The sequence below is a fragment of the Schistocerca cancellata genome, chromosome 4 (genome assembly GCF_023864275.1).
Source record: "Schistocerca cancellata isolate TAMUIC-IGC-003103 chromosome 4, iqSchCanc2.1, whole genome shotgun sequence".
Classification (NCBI taxonomy): Eukaryota; Metazoa; Arthropoda; class Insecta; order Orthoptera; family Acrididae; genus Schistocerca; species Schistocerca cancellata.
In genome coordinates, this window is record NC_064629.1 from 559,014,541 (window position 1) to 559,028,306 (window position 13,766).

A 13,766-nucleotide genomic window follows, 5' to 3' on the forward strand; every position below is an offset into this window, starting at 1 on the left:
TAAGTAGTTCTAAGTCTAGGGGACTGATGACCACAGATGTTAAGTCCCATAGTGCTCAGAGCCATTTGAACCAACTTCAGTTGGAAAGACCACATAGGTAATATTGTGGGGAAGGCGAGCCAAAGTTTGCGTTTCGTTGGCAGGGCACTTGGAAGATGCAACAAGTTCACTAAAGAGACAGCTTACACTACACTCGTTCGTCCTCTGTTAGAATATTGCTGCGCGGTGTGGGATCCTTACCAGGTGGGATTGACGAAGGACATGGAAAGGGTGCAAAAAAGGGCAGCTCGTTTTGTATTATCACGTAATAGGGGAGAGAGTGTGGCAGATATGATACGCGAACTGGGATGGAAGTCATTAAAGCAAAGACGTTTTTCGTCGCGGCGAGATCTATTTACGACATTTCAGACACCAACTGTCTCTTCCGAATGCGAAAATATTTTGTTGAGCCCAACCTACATAGGTAGGAATGATCATCAAAATAAAATAAGCGAAATCAGAGCTGGAAGAGGAAGGTTTAGGTGTTCGTTTTTCCCGAGCGCTGTTCGGGAGTGGAATGTTAGAGAGATAGTATGATTGTGGCTCGATGAACCTCTGCCAAGCACTTAAATGTGAATTGCACAGTAATCATTTAGATGTAGATGTAGACTCTGATTTTGCTCTGCATGGCTTTTGTTTTTCTAAGACGATGAGCCTTTCTGAAACCCCATATGTGGGAGAACTGGATTCCTCAAACGAGAGATGAAGAATGAATTTGTAGAGCTTAAGAAAGATGTGAAACAGACATAAAATATACTACAGTAGGTGAGCTGTGTGTTTCACTCTAGTATAATTTTGGGAGTGTGTACTTACGTTATAGATCAAGGGGAAGTAGTCACGGTGGAGAACCAGTCCCGGGCCAAACTAGATAGCTATGTCTTCCGTGTGGAGGAGGAAAGTGTAATGTCACTGCCCAGTTTTTAGTGAGATCTATAAAGTAGTCGACATTAGGTGTTGCAGTAGCAGCTACAGGCCGTTAAGCACAGTGTGGTGACATGTGGGTCAGAATAAAACACACACACACACACACACACACACACACACACACACACACACACACACACAAAAGGTTGTAAGATGGGCCAGCCATGTTTGGTGAAACCTCGACTGTGAAGCAGTAATGGCGGAGTGGGCAGAACAATGTCATCAGACTAAGGCAAGGTCCATGTCATGAGCTACATGACTGGGGAATGGGCAATAGTGCAATAAAAGCGACTTAGAGCCATATAAACAGATGTGATTTTGAGGCAGATTCATTTGGAGTCCAGCAGCACCACCACGATGCCAGGTCCACACAAGACTAGGCTCCACCAGCTGCAGCTATGGGTTTGAGACTGGGTTGAGGCAGCTGCATCCTGGATTGAGTCTCCTTTTGGGGCTTTGTGCCACAGTGTCACCTGACCTGCCATCCACACCTGCCATTGCCAGACTCCTGCCATGGGGAACAGGTCATATGCTATGCGTAGCACTCCTAGCCCACCTCTGCAGTGGATGTGAGCGGAGCCTCAGTCACTGGAAGAGTCTGTTCCACAGAGGAACGCTGTCACTGCAGAGGGTGAAGAGTGCTACTGACGTCAAGGCCGTGGTGTAGTGTGAGGCCGCTGGCCGTTGCCCACCCCACTGTCAGCGATGCAGGACGCCTACATCTTTATCTCTTTACCAGGATGGAACCCAGCCACATGCGTCCTGGCACAGGCGAGGGTCGGCAGAGGGGGGCGTGCATGTCTCACGTTGCTAACAACGTGATTTGTATTTGAGTTTGAATAACACACTTATCTGGACTGCCAATGTATCACAGGGCCCACCGTCTCATCATTCTGCCAGTTACCCTACTGAGTTCTGTCTGTCCTCTACACCATGTACGTATGATATGAAAGTCAATATACTTTTATTATTCATGTTGTTCATTGTGTTGAACTATGTTGTAGAATATGTTGGTAACGGCATGAATGAATTGGTGTTGTGTTATAGTAAGCGTAGATGCAGTAACTAACTATAAATGACTCGAGTATGAGTTGATTTTGAACACAAGCCATTCATGTGTGTGTTAGATTATCAAGGCATTACCTTCATTCGTAAGAATCGTAAAAAAGGTTGGTATGTGTGTGTGTGTGTGTGTGTGTGTGTGTGTGTGTGCGTGTGCAATATTGTATTATCTGGTCCTTCTTATGATATATTATCCAAATGAATATACCCTTGCACTAGTATAGGTGAGTGAGTGGGAGGCAGCTTATGCAGAGATGAGTTCGTGTATTTTCATGTTGTTACCATCACACTAGGTTAACCTTTTCCATCCATGGAATGAATCTCATCAGGCTATGAGAATACGAAAAAGAAAAAGAAGATAGTACCCATACCCAAGGAAAAATATCTTTGATGAACTCATTCTGCAGATTAATCTCAGTACAATTTCATAGGCAGCCATATTAAGCGAGACAAGGAAGCGTTGTTACGTGGAAATTTGTTCTCAAACTGCAACACAACGCGTTTCATAATGTAATATGCACATCCCAAAAACCTGTCAAGTCTATCCGTTAGTGCCGCATCATGACTGCAGACAGTATTCTATACTGCCAATGAATGCACAGCTAATTACTTCTTGTCTTCCTTTCCTTTTATTATGATGAGAGGCATGTGTTATTTTCTGCCACCTTGAAGTGCTCTTTTTAACTGTTTTACTTAACAGAGAAATTTACTTAAAAGGACCAGGAGGGGTCATAAATGGAACTGAAAACAGTCCATCCAAGCAGATAGGATATGTAAAATTCGCCACATCCAATCTCATCACAGCAGGTGACTTGGGTCGGCCTAGCTGTCATAAAACTCTATTTTGTGAGATGCTAGAAGTATTCTGTTTCGAAAGAGAACATTGTATTCTGGTGTAGCCAAAAGAGTCGTTAAGCATGAAACTGGCTGTTTCTCTGAGGTCGCTCCACGAAAAAATGTTCGCTTAAAATGCTGTAAATTGGAACTCTGTTCAGCTAACAATAACTATTTCTGTAGAAGGCGAACTTTCCCACTCATGTCTATATGCACGACCTTCGGTTATCCAAGGTGAAATACCTAACTTAGAGTGAGAGAGATTTTCGGACTTCTACCCCCCTGCCCCCCGCCCCCACAGACACACACACCAGACCATCATTGGCTAACCATGACAAAGTTTGTTAAACTTATTTACACAATTTTTACTGATCGTAACTCTTAAGCGCTGCTGCAGTTGGATGGCTAGTTTCCTGAACAGGTAGAAACAACCTAGCTTCAAAGAGTTAAGTCAGACAATACATGCTGCCAAGCGACCGATGAGAAAACGCTTGCTGCTGAAGAATTGCATAGAAACATGTCTGCATATGAGAACTGAGAGTAGCAGGCGACCTGGATTCCGAATTTTCAGCCGTTACTGCCGCCGTCTTCCACAGTCACAATGTATGAAAGTGGTAAGAATGAGATGGCGCTGCAGTCACCAAATCGAGGGGGCACGCGAAGATAGTTAACTTTCATCTACGTTCGAATTCTCAGTTTTAACGTTTGCAGCCAGCTAGTTGCTTCCATCATACACTCTGGCGATTTTACTGGTGTTCGTAGCTATTTTTCCAGGTTCTTTCTTTAACCATTATTCATTCTTGCAATCATTGTCCATATCCGTGATGCTTTCGTGAGTTCACCCACTTGTGCCAAGGCTAGATTTCGTAATTACGATCCTCTGATCCACTTACTAAATGTTTATAAACTTATTTCAGTGGATAATCATTTGTTTGATGTTTTATGATAATAAGACAAATGTTATAGTGACGACTTGTTTCTTTTGTAGATAGATGTGTCCATTCCTTACTATATCCATGTGTGGTTTGATACCCCTACTTATATGCTTTATTGGGCCACACCTAATAGTTTTCTTTTCATAAGACTTTACTGCTGCGTGACGTATTTCTTCAGCTTTCATGATCTAATGAGGAGCTTCCCTTCTCTGTAGGTCACATGGATCGCACTTTTATCATTATATGGATATGCTAAACAGTTTATCTGGCACCTCACAGTCAGTAGATAGTTAAGTGGGAGGTAGGCAATCGATAGGAAAGCGACAAACGTTAAACTAGATGCAATTTTTCTACGAATGAAACACATCACAGAACTGCCTCAGTATTTAGTCGTCTTAAGAAGATAACCGACAAGGAGCTTACGATCTAACGTCCTACGGATGAAGAAATCATTATAAGATGAGCCCACCTAGCATTATACAACCTTGTCTAAGGTACTCCTGCTATTCACCTGAAGTGATGTGCAAAATCTGTGGAGGACGTAAATCAAGATGAGTTGTAAGTAGGCTGTTTAGGTTTTTATATTGGTAACGCCACGTAGCGCTCTGTATGAAAATCATTGGCTATGCTGTGTGCAGTCTGTGGCTGGTTTGCATTGTTGGAATTTGCTATTGTAGCGTTGGGCAGTTGGATGTTAACAGCGCGTAGCGTTGCGCAGTTGGAGGTGAGCCGCCAGCAGTGGTGGATGTGGGGAGAGAAATGGCGGAGTTTTGGGAGCGGATGATCTGGACGTGTGTCCATCAGAGACAGTAAATTTGTAAGACTGGATGCCATGAACTGCTATATATATTATGACCTTTGAACACTATTAAGGTAAATACATTGTTCGTTCTCTATCAAAATCTTTCATTTGCTAACTATGCCTATCAGTAGTTAGTGCCTTCAGTAGTTTGAATCTTTTATTTAGCTGGCAGTAGTGGCGCTCGCTGTATTGCAGTAGTTCGAGTAACGAAGATTTTTGTGAGGTAAGTGATTTGTGAAAGGTGTAGGTTAATGTTAATCAGGGCCATTCTTTTGTAGGGATTATTGAAAGTCAGATTGCGTTGCGCTACAATTATTGTGTGTCAGTTTAGGGTTGATCAGAATAGGTAAAGAGCGAAATGTCTGAGTACGTTCAGTTCTGCTCAGCTGTTTGAAAATCGAGTAATGTAAGAGGTTTATCAGCACAGTAATTCAATAATTTTTCTAAGGGGACGTTTCAGACTGGATGGGTATTTGTGGTTTCCCCAAATAGTGTAAGTCATATGGTGGAATCGTTCATTTGAAACAGACTCGATCGAACACCTTCCTCATCCTTTCCCAATCCAGGCCTGTGCGCAGCTCTAATGACACTTCCTTCGACCTAACATTAAACACTAATTTCACTTCCTTCATTCCTTTGTTTCACCTGTCTTTTTAAATTGCACTCCAAAACTCGACGCAAATGTCATAAAGAGTGCGTCACGTCATTCTATGAGAATAAGGGGAACGCTGCAACCGTTTGAGACTGTGCGTGCGATCGACTAAGCGAGACACAGTGGTTTCCATAAATAACTCTAGGAGATTTCTGAAATAGGCTCTTTGAAAAGACTGCTGTCGATTCCTTTGCCAGAGCTAGCTAACACCTTATCATCTGAAAGACCGTAGAGTCCTAAAACAAACAGTCTAAGCCGGCCGTGGTGGCCAAGCGGTTAAAGGCGCTACAGTCTGGAACCGCGCGGCCGCTACGGTCGCAGGTTCGAATCCTGCCTCGGGCATGGATGTGTGTGATGTCCTTAGGTTAGTTAGGTTTAAGTAGTTCCAAGTTCTAGGGGACTGATTACCTTAGAAGTTAAGTCCCATAGTGCTCAGTGCCATTTGAACCAAACAGTCTAAAATGAGGATTCTGTTGCTAACTACATGGATCTTTGGAATTTTTCACAATAATAAAAATTTACCAACAACGTTTATCGATAGAAAACATTAGATAATGTATAATATAGCTTCGACCTCAGAACTAGTCGTCTCATCTTTTACTTACGGTGTATAGAGGAGTCTCACCACAATCCTGCCCCTCGCTATCGTGTTTAGCTACTTCCAGGTCATATAGTTCTTCAGCTATCCTCAAATTGTTGTGTGGGCCACATTACTGTTTGCCTTTCAAGGTAAAATCCGTACTACAATTGGAGACTGTCATCCATGCAGCAGCGAGGGAAGCTGATCGCCTAGAAACGGAGTCGTGCTATATGTAAGTAGTTTCGCAGCAGAGCTCCAGTTAAAGTTTAATCGCTCCGAGGTCTCCTCTGTCGGGGACTTTAGGAACTCTGTCACGACAAGATACGACTCCACTTCGTGGAGGTTCTGAAGCCAATTTCTTTGCGTTTCGCTGTCGGAAATTAGGAAGGGCGACGGGCAGTGGGTTGTCGGCCGGCGGCCGGCGACCGATTCCTCCGCATGCAGTATTCATCGCGTCTCCGCGCCGGACCAGCCAATTATTGATGACGGATCACCCACGCCGCCAACAATTCTTTAACGTGTCCATTTCTATTCGGTGCACGCTGTATTACTCACACTTGCGAGATTTCCGTGCTGAGTGAGGAATCGCGGCAGATTGCTGCAGTGGCAGAATATTCCCAGAACTGCCCTTAACGGCGCGCCAAGCTCCGGCCTCCAGAAATGAATTATTCCCCGCGCAGCCCGTGCTGCCGGCCTCCTCGGAGCAATAAATACGCAAGCCACATGGCCGGTTTGGCACTTACGGCGCGCCTCCTGCCTCTGACAGATCTCTCGTACGTGTTCTACCGACGGGCTACTTTTCTGTCACGCGCCGGCAAAATGCTCTCGCTTGCTCGACAAGATTGTACGTCACCTGTAAGAGAAATTGAATTACTCGCCTCTTAGGAAGTAAATCTTCTCAAACTACTTCCCGTTGTCTGCGCTATTAATTAAGACATAGTAGCTAACTTAATCCCGTAGTGACATCTGCGGTGCGCACGAACGCAGTGAAATCCCTGCTGATACTCTGAACTATAGATGGGTCGAACTCGTTCATTCCCGTGAACTGCTTCATTCATTCCACTCTTTGCCGTGAAGCGTTCAAATGAAGTAGTTCATTCATGAAGTACGGAAGCCTGGCGAAGTTGCCCAGTTCGCCGCTCAGCCGCGGCTACGCTCGCTTCGCCTCGCTCGTACAATAAAGCTTCGTAATACTTCATAATTTTACCAACAGATTGCCGAACTATGCAGTAACGTGCACGCAACGTTTTACGCTCTTACAACGTCTGAGCTAACTTAAATAGAGTATGGTCGAAGGGGAGAAAGGAAAGATAAACAGAGAAGCCTGTACATTTTCTCATGGAGAGACATCTACAGACGTTAAAGTAACCTCTGGCGTGCCACAGGGGAGTGTTATGGGACCATTGCTTTTCACAATATATATAAATGACCTAGTAGATAGTGTCGGAAGTTCCATGCGGCTTTTCGCGGATGATGCTGTAGTATACAGAGAAGTTGCAGCATTAGAAAATTGTAGCGAAATGCAGGAAGATCTGCAGCGGATAGGCACTTGGTGCAGGGAGTGGCAACTGACCCTTAACATAGACAAATGTAATGTATTGCGAATACATAGAAAGAAGGATCCTTTATTGTATGATTATATGATAGCGGAACAAACACTGGTAGCAGTTACTTCTGTAAAATATCTGGGAGTATGCGTGCGGAACGATTTGAAGTGGAATGATCATATAAAATTAATTGTTGGTAAGGCGGGTACCAGGTTGAGATTCATTGGGAGAGTCCTTAGAAAATGTAGTCCATCAACAAAGGAGGTGGCTTACAAAACACTCGTTCGACCTATACTTGAGTATTGCTCATCAGTGTGGGATCCGTACCAGATCGGGTTGACGGAGGAGATAGAGAAGATCCAAAGAAGAGCGGCGCGTTTCGTCACAGGGTTATTTGATAACCGTGATAGCGTTACGGAGATGTTTAACAAACTCAAGTGGCAGACTCTGCAAGAGAGGCGCTCTGCATCGCGGTGTAGCTTGCTCGCCAGGTTTCGAGAGGGTGCGTTTCTGGATGAGGTATCGAATATATTGCTTCCCCCTACTTATACCTCCCGAGGAGATCACGAATGTAAAATTAGAGAGATTAGAGCGCGCACAGAGGCTTTCAGACAGTCGTTCTTCCCGCGAACCATACGCGACTGGAACAGGAAAGGGAGATAATGACAGTGGCACGTAAAGTGCCCTCCGCCACACACCGTTGGGTGGCTTGCGGAGTATAAATGTAGATGTAGATGTAGATGAAGCGCCCAAAAAAGTCTTTATCTGCCAAGTGAAACATTATTTGTTGTATTCATGGACTGAAAATTAGGGCTACCAACGAAATGCAGTCCAATTTTATGTTCCTTTTAAAATTTAATCCAAAGTAGAATGTGTATGTTTACCACTGTCACAAAGTCTATATATCTACTTTAAGTAATAATTCAGAAGTTTTAGATTTAAGTGTCAGGAAGTCATTTCTGAAAGTATTTGTATGGAGTGTAGCCATGTATGGAAGCGAAACATGGACGATAAATAGTTTGGACAAGAAGAGAATAGAAGCTTTCGAAATGTGGTGCTACAGAAGAATGCTGAAGATTAGATGGGTAGATCACGTAACTAATGAGGAAGTATTGAATAGGATTGGGGAGAAGAGAAGTTTGTGGCACAACTTGACCAGAAGAAGGGATCGGTTGGTAGGACATGTTCTGAGGCATCAAGGGATCACCAATTTAGTATTAGAGGGTAGCGTGGAGGGTAAAAATCGTAGGGGGAGACCAAGAGATGAATACACTAAGCAGATTCAGAAGGATGTAGGATGCAGCAGGTACTGGGAGGTGAAGAAGCTTGCACAGGATAGAGTAGCATGGAGAGCTGCATCAAACCAGTCTCAGGACTGAAGACCACAACAACAACAACCACTGTCACAAAGTCTATATATCTACTTTAAGTAATAATTCAGAAGTTTTCCTGTAGATTTATTTTTGTTGAGAATACTAACCCTCCAGATTCAAAACGTAAACTGTCACCTGTAGTCATTGGTACAATTTCAGTGTTATTAACATGTTGGCTGTGCGTGCTCACACAGCCAGCCTCATCGTTCGTACCTGTAATATTCATTTGTCCGCAAGCGCTGCCAACGGTAGGCTACCGGTAGACGCGAAGTATAACTGAACTGCACAAATAGTCACGGGTAATGATGTCAGCACTGCAGGAAGCAGCTCACGCTGCCTTCCTCTCGCCCCTCACCTCCAAAGCCCCACGCAAACCTATCGTTTCCCACAAACGCCGCGCGATTCGTCGACAGGCAGTAGAGGGGGAACTGGAGTGAAGGGAGAATAAGTGACGTAGCGCCGATGTAATGGGATGAGGGAGAGGGGAAGAGAGTGAGTGAACTAGAAAAAAGTGAGGAGTGTGTTATCTGTGAAGAGTTTGAAGTACCAGTTCATTGAAATTGAGTGGTTAGTTCACACTTCACTGGAGTGAAGCGTTCATTTAAACGACTCATTCACGAGCTCCCCATCACTACTCTGAACTGAGCTAATCTACACTCCCAGCCATATACGTTTTTCTATAATTTCTAGGCGTGCATCATTTTTGTCCTTTATGTGCTGTGCACTTAGATAAAGTACGAATATTCTTCTCCACTCTCAGCAGTTGTAATAAAGGTGAAACTATCTGGGATGTCTAGCCCCTCTCTGAGATTTTGTGAGTATGAAACGTTTCTCCGACCAGGTCTCCGTTTTCCTCCTTTCCTTCCTTCTGTGATGAACTTTATGTAGCTATAGCTCTCATTTGCAAAGCAGTGTTCAGCATACGCCGGGTTCTTGTGTTTCATGACTGTCACGACTTCAAAGTTTTTAATAGCACTCTGAGGAACCTCATCATAGTCCACACGACATACTTACGAATTATTAAGTGAGCGGCGGTACACCGACATTTCAAACGCCTTCACTCTGTTCGTGGATGACATTTTAATTCTCTTAGGCTCTCCTTCATGCAGCAGTACCGATATCAAGTGACATTTTACAATTCACCAACATGTGGTAAATTTAAGGTCGCAATTGCGATATCGGTCGCCGTCCGGTCGGCCGCATTTTCAAATACACGCACCGTCAGCCTCGCCGCCGCGTTTCCTACAGCCACCACTGCGACATGAGGGTGCTGCCACGAACGATTGTACCGCTGACAACGATATGCAAGCATCTGCTCTTCGGAGCTCCAGTGGAGGGTCTGCCTAAGTTCAAATATCAACGCACAGATCCCCCATTTTGTATGTTTCCCATTTTGTAACATTTACAAACTTTTACAGCGGTCAGGCCACATCATCTACGGAATAATCGTTGTATTGATGACTGACTGAATTGTAAGCCTTTTTATTTGTATACAGGGTGAACATTAATACAACAGACAGACTGCATGGACAGATTGCTGACTGGAAATGGAGGAAAGAAAGTCCTATGGTCATGTCTCGGGAAATAGATGGCGTTGACGAATGACAGTTCCTCTGACCACGTGCCGTGTGTTGCTTATGAGTTGAGGCTGTGTGATTGACGTAGCGTGCTGTAAGCAGCAGAATGATCCGGTATTCATGTCGGGAACATGCCAAGATGGTGTTTGTGTACTGCCAAGAAGACGAAAAAGGGTCGAGAGGTAGTACGCCTATAACAAAAGAGGTACCGTCGCAGACACCAACCGCATCACACAACATTTCAAGTCCTTTTTGGGCGGCTGTAATCATAGGCTCTTTCAGACAGATGAACGTGCTGGGCGGTGGTGGACTGTGCGTACTCCAGATTTGGTCGAACCCATGTACAAGTTACAAGGAAGTGTCCCGCCAACGTGATGTAAGCCAGAGAACGATTGTATGTATCCTGCATGACAACCACTACTACCCCAGTCACCTGCAAGTTGAACATATGTTGCGGTGTGGATGCGATGGAGCTCTGTACTCTGTTCCGGTACGACTTTTTGTCGTTGCACGCACACCGTCAATTTCCGGGCTAGTTTCTCGGTCTCCATACTAATAGTTGATCCAGATTTAAATTTCATATTACAATAACAATACTCAAGAAGTAAAATGTTAATTCTTATAATTTGCGTTAACACTGTAAGAAAATAGCTATAAGTGCTCAAAATATAATAGATTCAGGCGTCACATATCCCATCTGAGTTAAATGGTATGAGAAAGTGAATGCTCCTTGAGAATACAAATAAAAATCAATATAGAAAGACAATTACATGGTAGTAATCTCCAATAACTAAATTGGCAATAGAACCTCTTCTCCAAGTTGGTAGTGCTCCACCATTAGTAATCATTTACCTATAATTATCATTAGCATCCTACTTTAATCTGCAGATAGTAAGCGTTATTGAGAGCCAGTTGCTGCCTGAAAACATTAATACTCCTTCGGTGTTATTCATGCCAAACTATTGTTTCACTACTTGCTAAATTGCGCCACTGCCTTGTATCTTATCAGCAAATCAGTATTTCAGTACCTAGTAAAGTCATTCCCAATAGTTAACTTCCTTTATGAACCATGCTAATACTTGGTGCAACTTCGCCTATTTAGGATGGCGACCGTTTCTTTTTACGCACTTGCAGTGTACTTTATCACTAATAGAACTTTGGTTCGATTTCCGTTTGTTCAGCTGTTGCTTCCTTTCAATAGAAATCTTTAGAGAAACGGAGATAATTCGACCCCTCAAGCATTATACGCACCATCACGGTAATACTAAAATCCTTTCACAAGAGCAATATTATCAGTATATTGCTACTGTAGTAATGAAGGGCAACAGGCAGATTCCATAGTGCTAGTTTTCTGGAAGGCATTTTACATGGTGCCCCATTGTAGTCTATTAAAGAGGGCCCGAACACATAGAATAGGTTCACAGAAATGTGAGTGGCTCGAAGAATTCTTAAGTTATAGAGCCCAGTATGTTGTCCTCGACGGCGAGAGTTCTTCAGAGACGAGGGTATCGTCAGGAGCGCCCCAGGGAAGTGTGATAGGTTTGCTGTCACTCTCTATATACATAAACGATATGGCAGACAGGCTAGCAGCAATTTGTATTTGTTTGCTGATGATGCTGTGGTGTACGATAACGTGTCGACGTTGAGTGACTGTAGGAGGATACAAATGACTTAGAGTGTGCAGTCCTAAATCATCGATTGCACACTGACCAGCGCAGCGCCACATAACGGCATCAAGAAGGCGCTGACGCGCGCACCAATGGAAACAGCGGGCAGCATCAAACCTTGAGGAAAACAGAGTTCAGCGCCTCTGTCAGTGCTGATTTAACCAGCTGACTAACAAGTCAACTACAGACAAAACTGAACACAATTTACAATAGCAGGAAACGTATGAGAACCTTACACTCTGACAACGTGTCCGATGTTCACCTACAAACGGCGAGTTTATTGTGGAACTGGTTCAGCGTGGTCTGGATGCGGATACGACGAACCTTGGGACCCTAATCTGGGCTGGTGAGCTCCACCAGTCTTCAATAACAGTAAGTTTTGGTTATGTTGTAGCCACCGCCGTTCTGAATGACGGTGAAACATCGTATGGCACAACGAATAGGGTTCTTCACTTACCATCCAAGATCGTGATAACAATGCAGACCTCCATAAAAGAAGTCTCTTCCTTAAGCTCGACTACAGGCAATTAGGGTGACAGACTTTTAAAACGAAACAATTATTGGCAGCAACTACTGAGGTATCTACCACATACCAGTTATATCAGATTTGTGCAGGTATGAGGCGTTCGGATCCAGCAGACGTGTGTATCCCTGGCTACTCCTCGTAACGAAATATAAACTCTCTCAGTGTTCCGGGAGGGTAATCAGTTTGAAAAGATGTATCAAAGAAGACAGAATGCAATAGTAACAGCCGGCCGCGGTGGCCGAGTGGTTCTAGGCGCTTCAGTCCGGAACCGCGTGACTGCTGTGGTCGCAGGTTCGAATCCTGCCTCGGGCATGAATGTGTGTGATGTCCTAAGGTTTAAGTAGTTCTAAGTTCTAGGGGACTGATGACCTCAGATTTCAGGTCCCATAGTGGTCAGAGCCATTTGAACCATTTGCAATAGTAACAAACAAATGTCTGTTTTCGCTGTTGTTTTGAATTGTGAAATATGATGAAGATATTTTTTAGAAGAAATTTTATAGAATCCTCACCATATAGGTGATGCACTGGGTGACATTGTAGTAAGTGGATGCATATGAAGACTTAAGAATCCTCCTCCTCCTCCCGAATAGTCCATGAAGGCCCAACGGTACCGACCGGCCGCCATGTCATCCTCAGACCGCAGGCGTCACTGGATGTGGATATGGAGGGGCATGTGGCCAGCTCACCGCTCTCCCGGTCGTATGTTAGTTTCCGAGACCGGAGTCGCTACTTCTCAATCAAGTAGCTTCTCAGTTTGTCTGAGTGCACTCCGCTTGCCAACAGCGCTCGGCAGACGGGATGGTCACACATCCAAGTGCTAGCCCAGCCCGACAGCGCTTAACTTCGGTGATCTGACGGGAACCGGTGTTACCACTGTGGAAAGGCCGTTGGCAAGACTTAAGCATGGAAAACTTTTTATAGAAAGCACTACATGCCAATAGTACAGTTTACTTCGAAATCCAAAATGCAGTGGAGATTATCCGATCGTAACTGAGATACACAAAATGCTGAATAATGATATTAATGTTGAAACGTGCAAGTACATCATACTGCTTAAAAAAGATGAACGGTAATGAGACTGAGAGTCAGCGGGTGTCATGTCACAAATATTATAAAGCAAGTGAACAGCTAGCGCCAGAAGACGGCAGTATAGGTGGTAAAATCCAACACGTGCTCACTGAATTAACGCAACAAGTATCACCCATATGAAAGTGCTGCTCTGAATACCTAACCTGTTGAGATGTTTTA

At 44.1% G+C, this 13,766-nt stretch overlaps 1 pseudogene; it reads right to left on the bottom strand.

Moving 5' to 3' along the window:
* Positions 1 to 13,292: 13,292 nt before the first annotated feature.
* On the bottom strand, positions 13,293 to 13,410 carry LOC126185745 (5S ribosomal RNA; annotated as a pseudogene).
* Between the last annotated feature and the right edge of the window lie 356 nt (positions 13,411 to 13,766).